At 35.0% G+C, this 25,586-nt stretch overlaps 1 pseudogene; it reads left to right on the forward strand.

Moving 5' to 3' along the window:
* The first annotated feature begins 467 nt into the window (after nt 1–467).
* Nucleotides 468–8,342, forward strand: LOC131409783 (glutamine amidotransferase-like class 1 domain-containing protein 1; annotated as a pseudogene).
* Nucleotides 8,343–25,586: the final 17,244 nt, after the last annotated feature.

Below are 25,586 nucleotides of genomic sequence, written 5' to 3' on the forward strand. Positions count from 1 at the left end.
GGCTTATTCACTATTTCGCTCTGTCCTATTTACACATTTTTAATGCACATCAGGAGATGATAAAGCTATTTATAACATAATAATTAATATATTTAAAATGCCATGCTAGGTAATCCGTGTTTTTTCTACCTACAGTTTGAGACCAATGGCGTCCTAGACAAAAAAAGCTGGTGAGGTTAAAGGTACAATCTTGCCTTAAGCCAGAGTTCTCTTTTGCAACAAATGTTTAGGTTGATCTGGAAGCTAAAATTTTCATCTCTAAAAATGTCTTTAAGTTAACTAAGGGAACTAATTAAATTAGTGTTCGTTTCAGGAGAGCCTCAAATTTAGCTGCAAAGCCTAATCATGCACTTTAATGTAGCTCTTTTCTTTTGTTATATTTTCACGTTTGTTTATTGTTGTACATTTCAGCAGCCAACTCCTCATTCATCCTGATTATCTTATCCTCCTCTGGAACTAAACCCGAAATGACACATGGTCAGTTGAATTTTCAATTTCAGTTGCAAAGTTGCTCACAGGAACTTTTAAAAACCACATGAATCTTTCAGAGCAAATTAGAGTCAAGAAACGCTTCATGCAAACTGCTACTAGGAGAAAGTCACTCATAAGGACATCTCACAGCAATAGTGGCATAAGATAAAGAAGATGCCTTATTTTCCAGGGCTAAATAATACTTTAAGAAATTGCCCTCACATTTGACAGTATAAACTTCCAATTAAATTAATTTTGAAATGTCTGTTTAATAGCAAAAAGCCAATATTTACTAAGCATTGTCTGTCAAAAATAACAAAAAAATCTCTATTTTTTACATTGTCATTTTTATTTTTATGCCACTGTAAGGACGGTATCATTATTATCATCGTTTTCTAGATGAGGAAACTAGGGCTTAGACATGGGAAGCAGATAATGTCAGCTTCCTAATACGTAACTGGAGTGAAAATTCAAACTTGGACAATCTGATGGTAGAGGTGATTTACCTGTCAATTAATTAAATTATGAAGAATAATGAATCTGTGAGCCAAAAAATAGCATTAGAGATTCTCAAATTAGGTCTTTTTTTTTTTTCTTTTTGGTGAGGAAGATTGTCCCTGAGCTAACATCGTGCCAATCTTCCTCTATTTTGTATATGGGACGCTGCCACAGCACAGCTTGATAAGCGATGTTTGAGTGCCCGCCCAGGATCCCAACCCGCGAACCCAAGCCTCTGAAGTGGAGCACGTGAACTTAACCATGATGCCACCAGGCCAGCCCCCAAATTAAGTCATATTTTAATGATGGTGAGGATGTGACGTAACTAAAATAAAAACCTAATTGTTACTCAAGAAGTGGTATTGGAATTCAGTTCAATAGAAAACTAACAAGATTGAAAATACATAAAATTTCATTTTTCAATAAAGAGCAAGGAAATAAATCTATAGCTACCTCTTAAATAAGTACTTATTTTCCGGATCACTGGTGTTGAAAGGTACAGCTTATGTTAAGTCACTGGCTGGGCGTGCAATACGTTTACCTTATTAAAAATAAAAAGGGAATAAAAATAGAAATTCTGGGGAATAACTCAAGGAAAAAAAGAATCCTCCTTCTGTAGTTCAATCAAGAAAATCCCAGCGTAAAGTAGATATGCGTGGAGGTAACTGGAGAAAGGGGTCTAGGAATTAGGGACTACAGCAAACTCAGGGATCCAGATACAGCCTCAGGTATTTCTGGCATATCTAACAATCATCAAGATCATGAAAATAATGATAAAAATAACTTCTATTATGATGCATATCTATCAATGAACCCAACTTAATACAGTGTTAAGAATATAGGTTCTTGAGTTAGGAAGGCCTAGGTTTGAATAAAGCTCTGACATGCATGATTTCTGCAACACTGTCCAAGTCCCTTTACTTTTCTGCCTCAACTTCCTAATTCTTGAAATCGTCAACCCAGCTGAAGTACTCAGGTGACTTGTTTGAGCCTTACTGGATAAAACAAGACTCTGTAGACATTTACAACTACTTCACTATCTTCGAGACTCAGCCTAACATAAAAGGAAGAAAGCTTGAGTAATCATTTTAAATTGAGACTATCAAATCATGTTTATACTAGGAGTAACTGTGGTACACTGCCAAAGTGGACCAGTATCTGACTAAAAGTCAGAAGGCCCATTTTCTAGACTTTCTACTTCTAGTCAGTTTCTCTGAATCACGGACGAAATAATCCTGCTTGAAATGGTAGCAAAGCCTTTACTTCTCCCTCTGTTAGAACTCCTGTTTTTCTCCTTTTTCTTCTCCAACTGGAGAGGGCAGGAGGACAGTTGTGTTTCATCTAAACTCTGATTTTTGTGTCTGTAAACATCTGTGGAGGTGGTAGACATTGATTTGTTTCTCTCTCTGAAACTATAAAATGTACCTTTTATCTGATCAAATGCACTAAGAATAAAAAAGGGGATAAGATACTCACAGTGATTCCTGCTGGCTCTGACTCCAAATGATTCATGCAGACAACAAGTATCAAATAATTCAGATAATTTGGAGATTACTTAATCTGAAACTTTTTTAACTATTTTAAATGAGAAAAACGCAGCCCCCAGATTAAGCAACTACAGCTTCTGAATGGTTAATGAGAAATCAAGGTCATAGCTACTAAGTGGAAAGCCTGGAAATGGGTCTCTTGAGTTTTTGTTAATAATTGCTCCATTTTTCCCAGTGTATCCTAGTTACTGATAATATAAACATAATGCCACAGACTAATTTTCAAAATAACTGAAATTATCACAAATGTGTGTGTGTACATAGTGTACAATCATATCACATAAATTCTAAAGTGAACATTTTTGAATTCTAAAGATCTATCATTTGAATTCATAAAATTGAGAAAAGATAACATACATAATAAAAGCTACCTAATAAATATTTATAAAATGAATGGAGGCGCTGTGTATCAATACTTCTCAGTAGTGCTATATGCAATATATGGAGAAATTTGGAAACATATCAAGGTTTCATAAAGTGTAAACTAAAGATAAATGTTCTAACAGCATCAGATTTTAACATGAATAGAGTAGAACCTTTACAAAATTCCCCCAAAAATACAAATTTGGGGAGAAAACTTCATATTTGTCTTAGGTGGATTACTAAAAGTTGAATTATAAAGTTTTAAAACTAGTAATTTAATTTAACTGATAATTTTAAAAATGATCAATGTACAGATGTATGTAACCTGTGGAGCTGCATATATTTGGCTTTATAGAAAAAATAGCCATTAAATATGTTCTATTATAGCCTTTTTATTTAAAATAATAATCCACAAGTACATATTTATTTTTAAAATTCTTATTAAGATATAATAGTTTCCAAAATACATCTTCTGTTTGAATTATCACAAAAATAACTGAATGATAAAACTGCATTTTACAATTTATTTTTAGTTTTCTACCTCTTGGTATCATATTTAATCTCTAATATACTTCAGAGTTTCCCCTCCACATATCATTTAAATTAAGTAAATCAAATTTCAGGCAAGATTGTGGGTTATAGATTCTTTCACTTCCAATTGAAATGCTTATTAAAGGCCATAATGAGACGCAAATTTATATACCTTTGAAAACTAGGAATATCACTACAAATCTTCCTGATTTCCTGTGGACGTGCTGCCCTCCAAGGAAAGATGGTGCCATGCCATTTAGTACGTGAACAGACAAGGAGAAAGAAGGATTTTTGTCTTCATCCATATTTTAAATTCTTCATAGAATGTAAGAAAGCACATCATCTTCCATAATGCTCAAGAGTTGGATGTAAAAAAATCACGTGTGTTTGTCTCAAATATAACAAAGTGTTTTTATACTTAACTTCTATTTATTTAAACTCAAAAAAAAAAAACAACAAAAAGCTTTGACATAGAAAAACAGGCAGAGAGCATGGTTCAATGATAATCTGAACAGAAATGCAAATTGTTAGCAAACATGAAGCATTCAACCTAGTATTAGGTTGCCAGTATTAGAATCATTCAAAAGTAGGGCAAAGTAAAGATAATTTTTTTAAGAGACTCTTTTTTGTTGTTTTCACGAAGATACTCTTTGCTACAGAAGACATGATAAAACGCATACTCTTACATGCAGATGCTAGGGTTCTAAAACATAACCTTCTGAAAAGCAGTTACACGTGGTATACAAATAATCTTGAGCTAGGTATACTTTTCTTGGTTCAATCTTCCATTTTACAATTGATTTTAAAAGTTGTTTATAGAAACTGAAAGGGATTTATATTCCAGAATGTCCCTATAGTGTTGGAAAAATATCTAAATGTCCGGTAAATAAATAAATGAGTGGTTAAATGAATTGTTATGCATAATCAATGAAACCAGTATTTTTAAAGACTATTTATTGGCACTAGTGAATTTATTAAAAAAAATGCAGACAAGAGAAGGAAGAGAGGGAACAGTATGTTATGATATAAATAAAACTGGGAAACTGATTAGATAAGATTGATAGACAATAAAGGTATAATATTGCCTTTGCATATTTGAAATTTGGACACACTTTTACTCTAGTAAAAAAAAGTGTGGCCTAGGAGGTATTTTGCCGTATACCCAGCCTTCTTACACAAAACACACAGTTGTACCATGAGAATGGGGCTCAAATTTCCCAAATCCAAAACTTCCCATCTTAGTCTCAGGGAAGCTAAACTTTTCTTTCCTAACCAGAGGCCACTTGCCCTTATTCAACACACAATACCAGTTACCCTTCAGTCCCCAATCCCAGTGTGACGAATGTTTACAATCATAGGACAGGAAGACTGACCTGTCAGATATAGGAGGGTCACAATAAGGTGCAGAGTCCTACAAGTCACCTGCAGTGCCAGAGCCCTGTAAGAGCCCTCTATTTGATGGAATATGGGGAGGTCCAGGGAGTCCTGGGAAAACTGGGCAGGAGGGAGGCACCCAGGGCATTTGTATTAGTGACTATTAACAACACCCATGGAAATACTTCCAGAATTTAATACTCGGTATCCACATGTACTTGTTGAAGATCAATTTTGCCCATCCATCTTGGACTAAGAAACTCACTTCCCTTGAGTGAGTCTGAAAAACACAACCAACCACTGAAATAAAAAGCAAAACCATGGTATAAATTAGTTTTTTAAAAAATCTTACCCATTTACTCAGATATACACTTGTTTTCCGAATAATAAAATAAACGACCCAAACTTTAACTTGGATGTCATTTATTATAACTCCTTAACTTTCTGTTTAAAACTTAGATGAAGTCTATGTGGTGACGTGATTCAGTGTCTCATTTTTCTGTCATATATTAGGTAAAATTAGAACACTCATGTAGATGGTCTATGTTCAATTGAAAATTATGTTTCCATTCATAGTTCTGGATTTTACTGCCGAATTACAGATATAGTCTAAAATATAAACATGAAAGTACTTTTTTAAATATATAATTTTTAATATTCATTTCACGTCATAATATTAAGTTTTTAAAAATCAGGATGTTTTGAGATATTATTTGATTGTTTATCCCTCAGTGTTTGTGTTGTTCAGATGTATGATGAAAATGTCTTTTGGTACTTCTGCAACCCTTAACTTCAAAACGTAACAATTTCAAACGATTGAACATAATGTCTGTCTATCCATGGAGAATCTCGAGAGTGAGGTGTGAAACGGGAACCCAGAACAGGATCAGAAAAGGTGAATTTTATTAATAGTTTTTCTCTTGACTCAGGGTTATCAATGTAACCTCATCGTTCTTTAGTATTGGCACCAGTGTGATGAATAATACAAGAGTTAATATTATCTAGACATATCAGCAAATATATAATACATTTAATATCAGATTTTCATAAAAAAATTATCTTAAAATAAATATAAATTTGCAGCTACCCGCCTAGGTCTAAGTGGAGAAAAGCACAGACTATATGTTTAAATCTAAAATAAACGTTTAGAATTGTCATAAACCATTCTCCTTTTTGCATGTTTTACTTCTCTTTTCTCTTGGTGTTCTAAATATATTCTTTGAATTTTACTTTGTTGCTGATGACCAATTACAAAAATAACTACTGACCCTATGACCACCAATTAAGGCAAACTCTAGGCAACCTGACCCTATGGTTCATTTTCATTAAAAACATAATTTGGGAAAACAAACCAGGCTGAAATTAATAGCATAGACATAATTTTCTTAAAGATTCCATATATCTAAAGCCTATAAATAGGTTGCACGCAAATGTGAACTAAAATAATGTGACTCAGAACCTACATAGCTTCAGTTTTACCATCCTTTGGTAATCATAGCAATGATCTAACAGCCTTAACTAGGGAAAAAAAAAAAAATTTACGTAAACTTTGAGTTTTTTTAATGTTTCATTTTGCCCCAGAGCATCAGAAGCACACACAACAAAATAAAGCCTAGTTACATTTGAGTGTTGAGTTAAAATGCATGTGTCTAGGAAATTAAATGTAAATAAGTCAGTCTACCCTGGTAATAAATATGCTGTAGTCTGTCTCAGTGTCTAAAGTTTGGTCTGATAATCTCCGCCTAAAGGACAGAATCTAGAGAAGACTTTTTCAAATCTTGATATATAAGAGGGTGACTTGCTATCAGGAGTGTGACATCCATTGAGATATCTTTTAAAGTGCATTTTCTGTTCTCAACACTAATGGTTCTGCTTCAGTAACCTGCGAGCATAGCCTACAAACAGCATTTTGTTGTTGTTGTTGTTGAGGAAGATTCACCCTGAGCTAACATCCATGCCAATATTCCTGTTTTTTTAGTATGTGGGCCGCTAGCACAGCATGGCTGCTCTAGCGGTATAAGCCGGTGCTCAGAAGGAACCCAGGCCAGAAGCAAAGCATGTCTAACTTAAGCCACTAGGCCACTGGGGCTGGCCCTCAAACAGCATTTTTAATCAATGAATTGGTGATTCCAATGTAACCTGTCTAGCCACCAGTCTGGATATCCTGGCCCTGAGTCCTCTGCCTTTGCAGGTCTGAGAGTCTTGAGATGCAAATTCTACTGGGAATACACTACCAAACACTCGGCCAGTTAAACTCACCATAGCTCATACGCTATCCTTGGTCACTGCCCAAGATGTAAACCCCTCTAGCATCAATCTCCTACCCCAGTTTCGTTCCCATGCTGTGTGTATTTCCTCCCACTCAGTTACTACAGTTTACTGCTTTACAGCCTCAGCCTCTCCATACATTTCTGTCTCCACCTCTCAGCCTTATCCATAACTTGGGTCAAGAAAGAACTGAAGATAGAAAGGAGCTGATGGGAAAAAATAATCATAACATAGCCTTTCTTCTGACACACTAAACATTTCTCACTCTCTGCATACATTCATCAATCCTTTCAGCTCTCTCACAGGAACCCCAAAAGCATTTCTTCACCTACTTCATTGAAGCCTCTCGTCTGACTCTACTCACCCTACCATCCGCTTCCGCTATAGTTCTTTCAGTCACTTTCCTCCACTCTCAAATTCTGGTCTTTGCCTTTTAACATGTGTTCTCTTTGTCCTTGTCTTCTTGTGCCCCTTACAGGATAAAGTCCCACCTTGGCTGCGGTGGGAAGAGCAAGTTGTCTGAAAGACCCAGGGAACTTGCTTTTTATTGCCTGGACAACGAAATGGCTTTTACTGGGGATTCTCCTTCCCCCAAGATGAAAGACTAAATTCACACTTAGTTTCTCTCTGGGCTTTTCTCATCATTTTCGATTTCTTTATTGGTATTCTTAGCGGCTGCAGGCAGAGGACGATGGCGTCTGTTTGAGCCGTTCGGAAGCTGGCCCGCCTGCCTCCTTGTAGCCAGCAGCGCCGCCCAAGGTGTGCGCCCCAGTCCTTCCTCCCTGCTTCACGCTGGCCAGCGCCGCCTTCACCATGCAGGGGGCCAGGCCCGGGGAGTAAGACCATGGGCTTTACAGATGTGAACGAAAGCAATGCGCCCTGGGTACAGTACTTGCGCCTCAACGCCTACGCCAGCCCCGCCAAGTTCAAGTCCATCTATGGTGCCCCGTATCCCACCTTCCTGATTCCCAACTGTCCCTGGGCCTGGCTGTCCTGGCCTGCATCCTACAGCACTTCCCCTCTGAGGGCGAGCCCACCTGCACTATTGGCCACTGCATGACTGCCCTCTGCTGTGCCACCATCGAGGACAGATCCTGGGTGTTCCAAGACTACAGTGTGAAGGGGCCCTCCAGGTATGAGTTTGTCAAGGCACTGGGCTTCACCCTCCTGTCCCTTGTCATGGAAAACTGCATGAAGGACGCAGGCACCAGCTTCCGTGCAAGTAAGCTGGACACTGTGCATGTTGTGCTGGACCGCTGTCACCGACTAGGTGCCTCAAGAAAGCCATAGGTGGGTTTGGAAGCAAATAACTGTTTTTTCCAAGTTGTTTCTTTTCCTTTGTCTATTAAGGAGATGTAACCACCAGCCATCCTGAAACTGACCAAGGAGAAACTCAAGGGAGAGGTAACCACCAACCATCCTGAAACTGTCCAAGCCTCACCACAAGAGCTACACCCATGACCTTTGCCTTATTTTTAATGCAAAGATCTCTCCAGGAGGAGCTTAGGCCTCATTATGTGGAAGCATGTTCTCCAACTGAGCCTGTGCAAGGGAATACCCGCCTCTCCCTTTTGAAAATTCATTCCCCAACAGAAATAAAAGTTCCTGCCTCCCTTTGTTCCGGGATGCCATGACTTTGGAAATGATTCCTCATGGCCTCCTATTTGCTGCAAATACACTTTACTTTGTGAGAGGACTTCCACTGGTGTAGAGTCTTATTTAACTCACCAGGAGGTTTGGTACTTGGTTTGGTAACACCACCACCTCATCACTTCCTTCCTCTGAGTGAAATAACTAGAACTTCTCATTAGGCTCTAGATTGCAGGTGCTGAGCAGCTAATTTTCTATCATCAGCGGGTAGCGAAGATTGGACTGCCTGGCCCATAAACCCAAGTTGTTAATATTCCCCACCTAAGGTTGTTTTCTGCACTCTGGATCCTGGATCCAGTGTTCAGCCCCAGAACAAGGGAAATCAGACCTTCTGACTATCACCATCAGATTCCAGAGAATCACTTCTCCCATCTCCTTTGTTATATTTTCAGAACAAAAGGTGACAATGTCTAAATGTAATTGTGTTGCTGCTAAAGTTGGAGACTCACTATTTCAGGGTATAGAGAAGATTTGAGAATCAGAATTGCTTAGTTGAGATAAAAGGTAAGTCAATTACATTGTCAAATCCTTCTTTCAGATAGCCTGAAGGCAATAGATTCTTGCATAATGAAATATCCTTTTTCGATGACTTGAATATCCATTTGCTTATTTCTGTTAATTCCAGTTACTTGTGATTTGAACAGTATTTGCAACACTTGCACATGACAGTTGATAAAAATTTTACAATATTAAGCAATTCATATTTTTCTAAAATTTGCTTATGTGGATCTAGTCAGATATGTATGATACATGATGCTTTATGTTGTCAACTAGAAGAATAAAGAAATTGCTTATGGTGAGAAGTTTTATTTTAATAAAAATATTTAATAAAACGTAATTCAATTTTCAAAAATTAAGTAAAATAGTTCAGCCTCTTCTAAAAATTAAAGTTTTTATATTTGTTAATAAAAATTTATATTTCAACTCTTAGCAAAATAAATAATTTTGAATATTTTAGAAAAGTAAGTACATGAAAATATTTGAAAGTAATTTTAGTTTTATTTTTACATTTACATAATTTGCTTATCAATAAAAATACAGTCAAAAGTAGTGCACTATTTAATTCAGTTACATTTTATTTTCTAATCCTTTTGATTGATGAAAATACTGACACATTGAGGTAATGATAGAAATAAAATACATAAAGATGGAGCTCTGGAAGAAGAGTTAAGAAAATACATATAATTATTTATGGAGATAGTATGCTTACATTTTTAAAATCTGATAATAATTTCACCTATCTGAAAGATTTCACTGATGAAATTTGTTAATACATTTAAAAATCATTTATGGCAAAGAATAATTACTGATTAAAAATAGGATTTAATCTGACCTTCTTGAGTTATGGATTTTATCAGAAAAAATTTTTTGCTCAAATTCAATGTTTTTTATCAAACATCTTTGACATTTTGCCGACTTGAGTCATAAACACTATAACTTTGCACATATTTTTCAATTTGCTGTTACAAAGGTATTTTAGCACAGAAAAAGAATAGCATATATTTCATTTAACAATTTTTACATTGACTTATAGCTTCTAAATATCTGACATATTATATGTAGACCTCCATTAGTACTGCAGGACTGCTCATGGTAAAATCATTATAAGAGAGAAAACCTGGGGGTGACTCAGGGTCACTACCCCGGCATGCAGACCAACTGTGTTTGTCTAGCAAATGGATCCTGGAACACTTTACCTGGGTTGAAGGAAAGATCAGGAGAGACTTGCCCTCTTTCTTTTGTTCATCCTTAACTTGAAATTTTGAGGTTTTCCCCAGTTATATCTATTTCTAAACCAGACCATGCAACATTGTAGAATTTACCCCAGTCATGGCTGCATGATAATAGATTAATCTAACTCTGTGCCATATCCATGCATATATCCAGGTTGCAAAATGCTAATGAAAAAATCATAGAAGAAAGTATACTGATGTCTTTATGACTTCAATTGAATCCTCAGTGCTGCTAATTAATTTGTCTTCATTTTCATAGTTTGTTCTTGTTCACATTCTACCCATCAATATATCAAAACTTTTTCTCACACCTCTAGATTCCAATTTTTCTGCCTCATCCTTCAGTTTCTTAAAGATGATCTTCCTCTTAACACTTCCTTCTAACACTGAGAAAAAAATGTCAAAGGAAATACCGTCAAATGCCTCACACAAAAATGAAAACACACCTAATTTCCATCCAGTGTTCCTCCTTCCTTTCTGTTATAGTAGAAGTAGTGTTTACTTTGCTCTGGATACCATTCCTTCACATATTTGAAAGGCTTTATCCAACTCTACTAAATCTTCAATTTCTCTCTTTCTCTCTCTCTCTCCCTCCCACCACCCCCTCCCTTCTCTCATAGTTCCTTGTCATTAGTTTCTAGCATAAAAAGAAATTTCACAAAAACTTCCTTTCATCCTACATACTCAACAAATAAAGATATTTTTATAGGTTTTCTCTCTCTATTTTCCAACCTTCCTTTTATTCTTCCTACACTACTCACTTCTTACTTTCTTCATCTGTAGAATCTATTCCTAACCTAGACACCAGGCACTCTCTACTAGTTCTTGGTTCACACCTCATTTGAACTTTGGCAGTGTTTGGCACTGGGGACCACTCTTCTTCCATAAGTCACTGTAGATCCTTGCCTTCTAGAACACCACATGCTCCTATTTTTCTTACTAGATATTTGACCTCCTTTTTCATTCTATCTTCTAATCTCCTTTTTCCTTTACCATTTTAATTTAGGAACACCTTGGAGATGAATTCTAAGTGCTCTTCAGATCGCATGCATTCTCCCTATGTAATGTCATAAATCATCTATATGGCTATAGTTATCAACTATAGCAAGGGTCAACGAACATCTTCTATACAGAGCCAGATAGTAAACATTGTAGGTTTGTGAGCCATATGATCTCTATCTCACCTATTCAACTCTGATCCTGTAGCATGAAAGCAGCTACAGACCAAATTTGTCCTACAGGTCATGTTTGCTTACCAGTGTAACTCACAAAATTTATAAGCTTCAGAACTGAAATAACTGCATACCCGATCATTTTGACTACAGTTAGCCCCTTCTATTTCATTCACTGTGCTCAAAGTAGTGACTTATTAGTTCTTCCCTGCTGAAAAGCCTTCCATAGCTCCCAATTTGCCCAAACATTGAACATAGCTCACAAGGCCCTTTAATTAGAAGTCATTGCTTCCCTTCAGCCTAATCTGTTGCCATTTTAATATTTTAATCTACTCTAGAATAATAACAGAATCTTTCGTGTCCATACACTGTTTATATGAGTTTCTATCTGTCGTCATTGAGGGAGAATCTGCTTTTTTTTTTTTCATTCTTTGTGTGTTTGTTTTTTAACCTTAAATTTATTTTGTAGTTTTGTTTTCTTAATTCCTAATGCCTACCCAGACATATAATGACCATTTAATAATTTCTTTGCAAATGAATAAATTTTAGTTATACATTATATAGAAATAATGAACTTTTAGAAGTCCATAATAAAATGTAATAAACTCACACAATACATATTAAGATTAGGCTATAATACTTACCTTGTAATTAATTAAGGATGACTCTGGAAGCTTGAGTTCCTAGAGAGATGTACGTAATTTTTCATTACTTCGGAGTATAGTTCTTTATGCAAAAATATGTTTTGTCATAATATTTAAAACCATTTGTAATTCTTCTGAAATTTTTACTGGGAAAGATATTAAGAGGAAATTTGGCATTTACCTGTTAAATCTGTGGAGTTCATTTTAATTATATAAAATTTATTTCCATTTCTATACAGCCCAACTGGAATACCAAAATAGCATTTTCTGTAAAATATTTTCCTTTTTTATTACTGTTGAGAACATCTTAGTCTTGTGTAACATCATTTGCCTGAATTTTCAATAAAATAAAATGTGTTTTTCACTTAACAATCATTTTAAATTTAATATTTAGAAGTTCCAACTTGTGCTATCGTTACAAATCTTCTAAAAATTTATAAATTTTAGTACATGCTGATACAATAAATAACTACTGTATGTTCCGAATATCCTCAATTCCTATTGGTACCTTTTCTTAGTCTTTTGCTTTAAAATGTATTTCAAAAGTGGCTAACACAAGGAGTCCATGAAAACCTGGGTATTGCTGGCTGTCTAGCTAGACAGGTAGTTCCCATAAAGTGGAATTTAACATGATCCATTCATCATCATTTAGACTTTGATTCCCAGAATTGCCCCATAAATTTAATTTTGTCATTATTACAGATTTGATTAGAATCGAGTGTGCTAACATATGTTAGCAAAGTCACAAAAACTAATGTTTAAAACTAGTATACCCACTTAATTTACAATAAGAATCATAACTGCTAAATAAACTGGTTAATCTGGTTGTCTATCTATCTCTCTTGGCGAAGAAACTTCATGAGAATAATACTTGGTGAGCTTGAAAACAGAATATAGGGAATTCTTTATATGAGTCGAATGTTCAATAGGAGTAGGCCATGATGTACTTACATATTAATACTCATGAGAAGGTAGCCAGCCTCCAGGGAAGAATATGTTGCTTTCATAGGAGAGTACACAACTCTTTATAAACATTTATTAGATTATATTAAGAGTCTCCCATTAGACATAGATCCCTCCTATTTGCCTGCAAGCTCCTCAAGCACTTTTTAAAATCTGTCTCCAAAATTGGAAACTATGAATGATTTCACTGTAGTAGCCAATCAATAAATGTTGAATTAAGCTTGATGGTTCTAAAATGGGCTCACAGATGTTAGCCTCCTGAATTCTTCTACACATCATATTCTCTTTTAGGGTTCACAATTCCATTTAAACATTATAGTTTCTGAAGTCTTGGAACAAAGAAATCATTTTACATTGTTTATGCCCAAATTTCCAAAGCATATTTAATCATGGGATCATTTTTCGGTTGGGCATTTAATAAATAGAGCTTACAAAGTGATAATCGGTTGGATCTGCCTCAGAGCTGTGCTTTTTAAGGATATATTTGCTAAAGGAAACTAGGACATTACACATAAATTTAAAATATTCATTTACTCTTAAAAAAATGTTTATTGGCAATATTGAGTCCAAACCCAGCATGACACCAACAAGATAGTGCTGAATATTAGCCACTTCTTTTAGAAAGAGAATATTGAGTAAGGAGAATAAATTTTCATGTCCACCAGAGTTCCCAGCACTCCTAATTATATAGTATTTTTCTAGACTCACTTACTTATGATATTGTCTGGCAATTGTGTTTATGACTCCTATAATTTAACAATAATAAAGTTTTTCACAGCACTCGATTTGTGAAACAATGCAGTAGATAATCCCTAAGATTTCATAAAGCACGAAAGATCTATGACTACATAAGGTTTGAGTTTTGTTTAATTAGAAATTATGGCATACCCCCTAAGTCTGATGTGTACTTATTTTGCATAGACTACAAAGCCAGGTTGATCTCCTCTTCGTCAATAATTTTTCATTAGAAAATTATAGAGGACAAAATTCAGAAGAGAAGCCAAGAAAAAACATGCTGTATAGTGATTGAGGCTCCCAGAGTAGCTGCCTGGGACAACTGCTCAGCCTTCTTTTGTCAAGAAGGTTCTGCTAGTCTCAGGTAAGTATTTGCTCCTGGCTTCAGAGAATAGTGGTAAATTATGATGATGGGCTTCGGTACCCAGAGTCTCCTGTGTTATTTAAGATTGAGACCAAAGATCTCAAGTATGGAGGTTGGATCCTTGGCTTTCTGCTTTCTTCTTGCTTCTGATCCAGTCATGTGGGACTTTGAGAATCTTAAGAATGTCGACTAAAACCTATGTCATGTCTAAGAGCATAAAGAAATGCAAAAAAATGAATGTAGGCATGCAAAGGAACTGAATAGATAATAACCACTTTTTAAATCAAAATACATAGTGAGGGGAGTGGAATTGATTTGGTTACTATCCTCTTTTCTTACTTCCAACTAAACTTCGTTAAAAATCAGATAAGTGTTGCAGGATTAATTTGTTCTCTGTGGAAGAACAAATTTGGAAATATTTGTTCCTAGTTCAGAAGCTGAGATACGAGAGAAGATTGACTAAAAAATGACAAAAGACCCATCAGGTACTCTGGGAAAATCTAATAGACTGGTCTTACATTTTTCATCCTTCCTGCTTTTTCCCTTTTTGTCCTCTCCTTCCTTCTTCCCTTCCTTGCCCCTCCTTCCCTTCCTTCGTTCCCTCCTTTCCTGTCCTTTTCTTTTGTCACACTGGTTAGGACTAGATATCTCCTATATGCCAGAACTGATTTGGGGCACTGACAGTGAGACTGTGCCTTGAAGTCCTTTAAGAAAGTATTAAAAATGGCACATTCGTGGCAGAGCAACTACTGCACATCTCATCTGGGATTTAGCATAGACGGAAAGGCCTCTGGTTAGAATCCAGGGACTGTGTCTTCTCAGCTTATTTTTGGCTGTTATGAATGAACCAGAATTGTTTTTGAAGACTGAAATTTCCCATGGAAATGCCCAGTGCCCATCAATGATCTGGAAACCTGATGTTTTCTGTAATATTAATCTCTGTTAATTATGTATCTTTTCATGATTTTAAGTCACTGCTGCGGGTAAAAAAAGGAGGCTGAAATCCGCATGTCTTCAATATTTCCAGGAATGGGACAATGATAGTTCATTTAAGTAGTGCTGTTGATTAATGCAACAATTTAGTTTGAATTGTCACTTTTGGAAACAGTTTATTGCTTTCAGCACAATTGGACTGTACATTTAGAAAAAACTATATTCATTAAAATAGAAGCAATGTTAGCCCTCTTTTACCTTTGAGTTATATAGATAAGTACTCAAAAATAACAAGATAGTTACCAGCCATAACTGTAGATGATACAAGGTTATGCATAACAGGAAGAGGTAGAGTGAACATTCTTGAGTGATAGAGATGATTATTTACCTGCCATGGTCTCAGTTGAATTTGTCTTTCCTTACTTAATAACAGTTAAAAGCTGAGTACATAATTATTGCTATTTAAAATTGGACTCATTTTCTAATACTATCCCTATACTTCACCAAATATTGAGACAACTAGCAACTTGGATTGTGCAAGATTTTGTAACTGACAATATTCTAACATAAACAATTTATGCATAATTAAACATAAATAACTGATGAAAGGCAGTAATGGTGGCTTGTCACAAATAATTATGATATAATTACCTTCAAATAATTATTTTCAAATAGTAGTTTTGGAAACAAAAGAATATATTAGATTTACCATTCAAAGATCAGTATTTCAATTTGAGGTTAAATTTTCTTCATAGTGTCTAAAGTGAAATCCCATATGATACATTAAGTTCAATTTAAAAATTGTTATTAAATATTTTAAGGAATAAAATTCATTATATTTATTTTAATGAAGTTGAAGGTATGCAAACATATCATCTTTGAAATACCTGAACATCATTTAATTGTGAACATAGTTATATATAATGCATGGAAAAGTGTATGATTTAAATGTGCTCTTTAATTTTTTTTATTAAGGTGAAATTCACATAATAATGTTAACCATTTTAAAGTAAACAACAAAGTGGTATTTAGTTATTCACAATGTTGCACAACCTCCACCTCTATCTATTTTGTTATGGACTGAACTGTTCCCCAAAATTCATATGTTGGAGCCCAAACCCTCAATGTGACTGTATTTGGAGACAGAGTGTTTAAGGAGCTAATCAAAGTTAAATGAGATTGTCAGAGTCCATAGGCCTGGTGTCCTTATAAGATAAAGAAGGGACACCAGGAGTGTGCATGCACAGAAAAAAGGCCACGTGAGGACATAGCCAGAAGGTAGCCATCTGCAAGCCAAGGAGAAAGATCTCACTAGAAACCAATTCTGCTGGCACCTGGATCTTGGACTTTCAGCCTCCAGAACTGTGAGAAATCCATTTCTGTTATTTAAGCCACCCAGTCTGTAGTGTTTTGTCATGGCAGCCTGAGCAGACTAATACAAGTTCCAAAATATTTTCATCACTCTAAAAAGAAATCCCATATCCATTGAGCAGTTACTCCCCATTTTCTCATCCCCCTCCACCCCCAATCTAGGGCAAACACCAATCTGCTTTCTATCTCCGTGGATTTACCTATTCTGGATATTTAATATAATATGAAATGTTACATGTAACCCTTTTTTGTCTGGCTTCTTTCACTTAGTATAACTTTTTTGAAGTTCCTACATGTTGTCATATGCATCTGTACTTTTTACGGATTTGTGTCCCCAAACAAGATATATTGAAGTCTTAATCTCCAGTACAGCAGAATGTGGGCTTATTTGATGATAGGGTTATTGTGGATGTAATTTGTTAAGATAAGGTATACTGGAGTAGCGTGGACCCTTAATCCAGTATCATTGGTGTCCTTATAAGAAGGCAATGTGAAGACATGGGGAGAGAACACCATGTGACAATGGAGGCAGAGGTTTCAATTATGCAACTACAGGTCAAGGAATGCCAAGAATTTCTGGCAACACCAGAAGCTAAGAGAAAGTCATGGAACAGATGCTCATCTAGAGATTTCAAGAGAGCATGGCCCTGCCAACTCCTTGATATCTTCTAGCCTCTAGGATGATTAGAAAGTAAATTTCTATTGTATTATGGTACTTTGTTATGGCAGCCCTAAGAAAGTAATACAGATTTTGGTATTGAGAAGTAGGGTGCTGCTATAATAAATAACTAAAATTGTGGAAGTGGCTTTGGATTTGAATTGGTAGTGACTGAAAGAGTTTTGAGGCACATTATAGAAAAAAAATAAATTGCCTTGAAAAGACTGTTTATAGAAATATGAATATTAATGATGATTCTAGTGAAGTCTCAGAAAAAAGGAGGCAGTAGAGTAAGCCTCTATCATCTTAGAAAATGCATATACCATAATGAACAGAATGTCGCTAGAAGTATGAATGTTAAAAGTGATTCTGGTGAGGTCTCAGATGGAAATTAAGAACATATGATTGGTAACTGGAGGAAAGATGATCCTTATTATAGGTGGCAGAGAACTTGTGTGAATTATGTACTACTGTTTTGTAAAAATTAGAACTTGAGATTGGTGAACTTGGATGTTTACCTGAGGAGATTTCCAAGCAAAGTGTGGAAAGTATGACCTGGTTTCCCCTTACTGCTTGTAGAAAAATGTCAGAGGAAAGTTATAAATTGAAGAAAGAACTACAAGGCAAAAAAGAATCAGCACTTGTTGATTTGCAAAATTATCAGTCTATTTAGATACCTTGCTTTGGAGATTGGGCCAAGCCCGTGGCTGGACAAACATTTGAAAAAGAGGTTATGTGTGTGACTTATGAATCCAACTGTCCATCTCAGCGGAAGCCAGGGATAGAGATGTGGTTATCCAGGAAGACTCTGGAGAGCCCTTGTATCTAATGTTGTGGATTCCTACAACATCCACAGAATAGCAACAAGGAATGACCAATAAGGTTTTTGAGAACTTTGTATCAGCAGAAACACTGCCAGATTAGCCTGAAAGAAATAGAGAGGGGATGAAATGAAGGAAGAATGACACTGAGGGCACAGATTCAGGGACCTGGGCAAACAGGACCTTCTTGGTTCCAGAGAGTGGGGCCACCACCCAGGGCAGGGACACCCCGGCTACATTTTCATATTGCTTTCTCCAGGTGTGTGAGTGTATGTGTTCTCTCTCTGCATCTTTCTTATAAGGATACTTCTGATTACATTTAGGGCCCACCCAGATAATCCAGGATGATCTTCTCAATTCAAGATCTTTAATTTAATCACGTCTGCAGAGAGGTTATCCTTTTTTCTTCTCAAATATGGTGACATTTATAGTCTCCTAGAATTAGGAAATGGACAAATCTTTGGGAACCTTTATCAGCCTACCACAGCTGGATTTTATCATCAAATACATTTTCAAGTAGGACAAATAGATAATATACTACATGAGTCCTAATTTGAGTATAAATAGTTCCTAATGTTCATATGGCTTTTATAACTACCATGTCACTTGTTTTAAAATTATTACTCTTGAATAACAACTTGATTGGGCTTGATTAGGTATAACTTTCTTGGGCCATGAGTTTCACGTTTCTTCTAACCACTGCACTGCTACTAGCATGTACTCTGACAATGACCGTGGCAATAAAGAATTTAAGAAGAGCCCAATTTTTGTCCTGTTAGATTACTTAAGCTTTTTCATTTATATTTATATATATTTTCATTTATATTTATATATATGTATACTTGTCTAGGATTATTCCTTTTGTATTTAAGATAAACTATTGTTCAATATTTTTCCTCTCTTGATTTATATATATATAAAATATTTATATATATGAATATATATATTTGATATATGTATGTATTTTTTGTATAAATGTATTTTGATAAATGATATATATATAAATTTACTTCTATCTATACATAGAATTTGGTTAGATCTATATTTATACCACAAAAGCTCTTGCATTCTGTAGATTTAGGTCTTCACTAAGAAAAGTTTTCATTTATTCTATCTTTAAATAGTTCTTTATCTCTTTATTGCACCTTAGAAAATTTTTCATTTGCTTCATACATTTTATTTTCTTCTCAATGACACCAATTGTTTTCTTATATTTTACATTCTTAGTTATCATTACTAAGAATTACTTATTTGTCTTTGTTCCTTTATACTTGATTTGCTTGATTTTTTTCTCAAGCTGATCTTCTTGTCACTAATTTCATTTTCAACAGGATCTTTTATAGATTCCATTGTTTCCAGCAGACTTATTTACGAAAGAGTTTATTATGATATTCAATTTAACTCCTAAGCTCTTTTACCTCACTATTCTTTCATTCTTGATTTCTTGTGATCTTCTTCTATCAATGTTTTTCAGAGTCTATATAGTGTTTTATGTGTTCAGAATATAGAAATATTAAAAATGTCTTTGTTCCCGGGCATGTATCTTATGTATATTCTTCAACTGTCTTCATGCTATGTTTCTTTTATTTTTGTGTGTGTGTTTCTGTATAGAAGGGGTTTATAATTTCTGTGCATTCCGTTTGGATTATTTTTGCTTATTAGCGTATTTTATTTATTTTTATGTAAACCATTCCATTTGGATCTGTTGCTTTTATTTTTTTCTGAGTTATTATGAAAAAGAAGCTCTAAGAATATATTAAGTGGTGGATGTGACAGCTTAGATATGCCACCTTAGAACATTTTCTCACAGATTCTATCATCTTTTCCTTCAGCTTCCTTCACGTCAGATAAGAATATGTCCTAGATAATAAGACACATATCTTTCTCAGTCTCATCATTATATCAACAAGAACACTTGATACGCAAACAGAAACTTCCAGTACTATTCTCAATAATTCAACCTTCTATAAATCTCAAGTAACAGTGTAGTTTTAAATAGCATATAAACAGATCCACTTTTTAAAATAGGTGCCTACTGAAATGTTTCAATATTTCCCTGTAGACTACAACTCTTGTCATATATTTAGAATAATATATGATATAAAATCCAACAATTAAAAGAAGTCTGATAAATATGCTTTAAAAAATTGTGGAAATACTTAGAATAGCATTTATAATCCCTTATTTGTGTTGACTGAGATGCCTAAAATTAACCTTTCACATTCCCGGAACTAAAATGAAGAGGTTGTTTCTCTAGCAACTGAATACTCCTATGTCAGCCAAGGTCTGAGAGGAAATACATGATACATTCGAAAGGAGGATCAAAGAGAGTTTAATGAAGGGACTATTTTAAGTTGAAGGCAGAATTAAGAGAAACCAACAAGGTACGGAGCTAGCAACAGCAGGTTTTTACCAATCCTAGGTCTGAGGAGTTTGAGGAGGGAGCAGTCATCTGCATATGTGGAGAGATAGAGCTAAAGGAGGAAAAAAATGACCCAAACAACTTTCTTTACAATCTCCATTTTCCTGTAAAAATTAATGCCCAAAAGCAAAGAAACCCAACTGATGCATGCAATAGCCTCCAGGGAACAGAATATTTCTAAGAATGTGGATTGGAGATTTGAAGGGACAAATGGAAAATATATTGCATAAACCATTTTGCTAAACTGCCTAATTTATTTAGTGAGTCATCATTAGGTAGAAGTGTGAAGGCTCTAAAACCTGAAGTCAGTATGGTTGATGGTCAAATGGATAATCTTGGCATATGTTTTTTGGTATGTTTTGTTGCATGAACTTCTGGTTTCAAACAACGTATTGATTTCTCCCATTTGGACAGTTTCTGCATTTAAATTATGAGAAAATAGTGTTGGTCTGTTTGATGATTTGGTCTACCCGTGCGTATCACTGTCTTGACATGAGTACAGCCATGTTTGGCCGCTCCATTGACCTACAGCCACCAGCACAAAAAAGAAATACAAAGCTGCTTTCTGTGTGGTGGGAACTGGCCTTTTCCCGGGAACTGGCCTTTCTCCCACAGAGAGTTACAAGTTGTAACATTTCAAGGCTCTTGGAGCGTCGTAGCGCAGGATGGACTGGCCATCTGTGCCGGGCTAAGACGATAACCAAAGAGAATAATGCACGTACACAACTACTGGGCTGGAACATTAGCCAAGGGGCTCAGTGCACGTACGCCACTGATAACTATTTTGTGCATGGGAACACTAGATGCTTGCTCTGTAAACTCTGTAACTGCTTATATAAACTGCTGGAAACTGAGACCTACTGAAAATTCCACCTGTGGAAGGAACACCTTGCCCAGGACGTATGATCCTTGCCCAGCCGCGTCAATTGACAGGACTCTCCTGGCAATGGGGCATAAATATTATGAATAATTGATTTGATATGAAGTAATTGATCTGATGTGTTCTCTTTTCGGTCAACCTGGTGTTTCTCTTTCTGGTTGATTTGTGTCATTTCTCTTCAGCCGATGTGGATGTTTTCCCTTTCCAGTCGGGCTGATGTTTTTTCCCTCTTAATATTTGACCTATTCGGATCTGTTTGCAGACTATCGCCTTTACTATCCTCTATATAATAAAATATACCTTCAGTCCATTTGTTTGGAGTGGAAAGTGTCTTTTACATCTCCAATCGAATCCCCGAACCTCTCATAACAATCACATATGAAATAAAATACTATTTAAGCAAACATTTACTGTATGACCAAGAATACAGGTAAGCAATATGACTTAGTAGAAGGAAGAAGAGCTAGAAATCCAAAGTTCTGGTTTAAAGTCAGAAATCGGTGATTAACTAATCTTGATACATGCACGATCATTTCATCTTATGACAAGCGTCAATTTCTCTCATCTGCTAAAAGAAGAATTTACTATCTCAACAACCTACTTAATAAGGATTGTTTCTCTATAGAATTATTACAATATTAACTAAAGTCTTAAACCAAAACTAATCCAAAATAAGCTCAGATGACTGGCACATGAGAAATAATAAAATGAACAATTCAAATGTAAAATAATATTCGACAGGCATTTAATCTAATTTACTAGAGATATTTAAAATCGTCCTGGATAAAGCAAACTTCCTTCTCCTGTAGGATACATTCCTATAATAGAAGAGAACTGATAAATAATTTATATGATATTTTATATTTCTAATATCGGTGGTTTTAAAATCTTTTTTTTTTTTCAGGCTTTCCTTTTTCTCAGCAGGAACCATGCAAGAAACAAGAATCTTTAAAAAGTGTAGTGTGTGTTCTTGATGAAGTTATTTTAGTTCTGTGTAATTATCATTTATTTTAAAAGACTACTCAGTGCTAGAGTTGCTTTATTTTTATGCTAGACTTCATAAAATCTATTTGAGGGCAATAACAGAAATGTAATTCAGAGGAACATAGTACATTTTTGTAATATTTTAACTAGGTTATTTTCTTCACAAATCAGTTTATTGCAACATTATTTGCAAAAATAAAATACTAAAAACATCCTGAAAGTCCATAAATAGAGAAATGGTTGACTAAATCATAGTTCCCAAACATCGTGAAATTTGGAAAAGTGAGATATATATATATACTGACTTGAAAAGTTATCTACAATGAAGTAGTAAAAAAATGTAGAATAATACATGTCTTGCAACTCCATTTTTATTAAAACTTAAATAAAAGAAATATAACTAAATTAACTGGTTGTACATTTATATAAATATTGAAAAATGAATCAAAAATCATATTCTTTATAGCATTATTTAACTTTATGGCTCGAAAAATTAATGAGAGAGAAAGAATATTTTTCTTCATACACATCTGCATTATATGGAATTGTTGCAAACAGCATATTATTGTATAATTTTTGAACATACAAAAATTATCATATAAATTAAAACTAATGAAATGGTAATTCAAGAAAGCACCTGAATGTTTGGTAATGTCTGACTAATGTGTTTGTTAAATTACAAATAGAAAGAACACAATATTGGTTGTAGCAACTACAGGTAATGATGAATTTTGGATTTACATTGAGAAACTGTATGCATGTTTTTATGCATGCACACATGTATATTTAAATCAAGAAGATCCACTAATATTTCGACTCAGAAATACAGAATAAGAAGTGGTATCCAAGGATAGTTGTTCACTCCCCATCATCACTGTGACCAGGAAAATAATAATAAAATAAAATAAACAGTACTAATACTTTCTCTTCTCCTTTCTTTACATATTTGCTTTGAAATCCATGTAAAATATGACGTTGCTACAACTAGAAATATCTAGGGCTGCTCAGAAAAAGCAAGGTAACGTTCCTTGCCTTACAGAATACAAGGAGCCTCTGAATATCCTAGCAACTCCTATGATTTTAATAAAACAAATTTGACATCATTAGAATATTTACTGTTACTTTAAATACTTTTGTCAGAATAGTAATTTAAAGCAAGACTCCAGAACAGTGTAAGCAGATCATCACTATCATTGAGATCTTTTACAAGGTAGAACAAAGGTCTCATAATGCTTGATCGGCTCCATGCTTTGTCCTGGAATAGAGTCATCTGGACACCTGAGGATGTTGGATAGTCACCCTAATGATTATAAGTGTGTGTGCTGCCAACTTAGCAAATACATGCGTTAGGGGAGAATTTACTTTGTAGTTTAATTAACATTCTGAAAAAATGATTTAGCAGGAAATAAAATATTGAGGACCTCTATCTATTACATAGCAAACAGATATTTCTTTATTGTCTTCATGTAGTGGCATATATCTTTAAAAATCAAGAATGTAAATAAAGCACAGTGAAAGGTATGCAGAAGGTTCTTTTAGATCTCAATACTTTGTTTTTCCATAGCTTATAATAGGAATTTTCAACTGGATAGTCAAGGGTGGGAAATGACAAACATCTATAAGAAAGTTTAGGGACAAAGTTACAAGCTCCACACCTTCCATACAGCATTGTGGAATAAACTGAGTGTTAGAACATTCCTTCAACAACCATTTCAGAGTTCTCATTTGACACTTTCATGTTTCTGTTCACCCCAGGAACACTAACTAGCTTACTCATCTTTGGTGAAATCATTGTTTATTCTTGGAAGATCTCTAAGTAGCTTATAGTAAAGACATAATTTGTATCAGAAACTGATTTATATTTTAGTTGCATTACTGCTAGTCTTTATGTGTCTTGACTTCTGTATTCTACATCAATCCTTGCTTGTTTCAACTGCGATATCACTTGCAATCTCATCTATTCAATAAGTACCCATCGTTGGTGGTAATGATACCCTCATCCTCTAAGGTGATCATTGATAATATGTAATGGAAAATTAAATTATTATATTTAATTCAAGTCTGGATTAATGATGTATAGAATTGTCAAAATGCATTTACTCATTTGTATAGTACTTACTCAGTAACTATGAATGCTTACTTTATCTCAGTCCCAAGTTTAGGAAGAGGACTAAAGAAGCATAGAATTTAAACAAATGCCGTGCTACCAGGAAGCTTTCATTCTATAGTCAGTGATAGCGGACAAATCAAGTAGTCAAACGCATAACCCAGGCGAAGAAAAGTGTAAGAGCAAAGGCCCTAAAGGATAAAATAACTTGACTTATCAGATGGATAGAAAGGAGGATAATATTGATGAAATATAATGATCAAGAGAGAATCTGGTACAAAATGAGGCATGAGAGGCAGGCAGGCGCCAGACCATGAAGGACATTCATTATAGGCTGTATAAAAAGACTCACTGCTTTTACAAACTCAACTGGAAACTGTTGAAAAGTTTTAAGCAGGAAAGTGTCAATATCTGTACTATATTTTTAAAGTTACTGGATAAAGTACTGTGGACAGGGTGGGGTGAAATTTGGAAGCAGACTTAAGAGGTTATTGTGATTGTGAAGAAAAGAAATGAGAGCTGCTAAGACAAGGATGGTAGTAATAGGAATGTAAAGAAGTGGACATTTTTGAGGTAAATTTGGAAGTAGATCTACTAGAAGAATCAAGAATGTTGCCTTAGACTTTATAAAATTTAAAATATCTGCTCTTCGTGGGGCCGGCCCCGTGGCATAACAGTTAAGTGTATGCGCTCTTCTGCTGGCGGCCATGGTTCGGATCTCGGGGACGCACCAACGCACTGCTTGTCAGGCCATGCTGTGGCATCCCATATAAAGTGGAGGAAGATGGGCATGGATGTTAGCTCAGGGCCAGTCTTCGTCAGCAAAAAAAAAAGGAGGATTGGCATGGATGTTAGCTCAGGGCTGAACTTCCTCACCAAAAAAAAAAAAATCTGCTCTTCAACAGCCATGATTAAGAGAGTGAAAAGACACACCACTTGCAAATGATATACTTGATAAGTGACATATTGAAATGCTTAAAACACAATCTAAACTCTATAATAAGAAAACAAGTAATTCAATAAACAAAACTGGACACAATTTAATTTATTTATTAATAAATTTAACAACTTCAACAAAGAGTATGTATGAATCACAA

This window comes from Diceros bicornis, chromosome 1 (assembly GCF_020826845.1).
Source record: "Diceros bicornis minor isolate mBicDic1 chromosome 1, mDicBic1.mat.cur, whole genome shotgun sequence".
Lineage (NCBI taxonomy): Eukaryota > Metazoa > Chordata > Mammalia > Perissodactyla > Rhinocerotidae > Diceros > Diceros bicornis.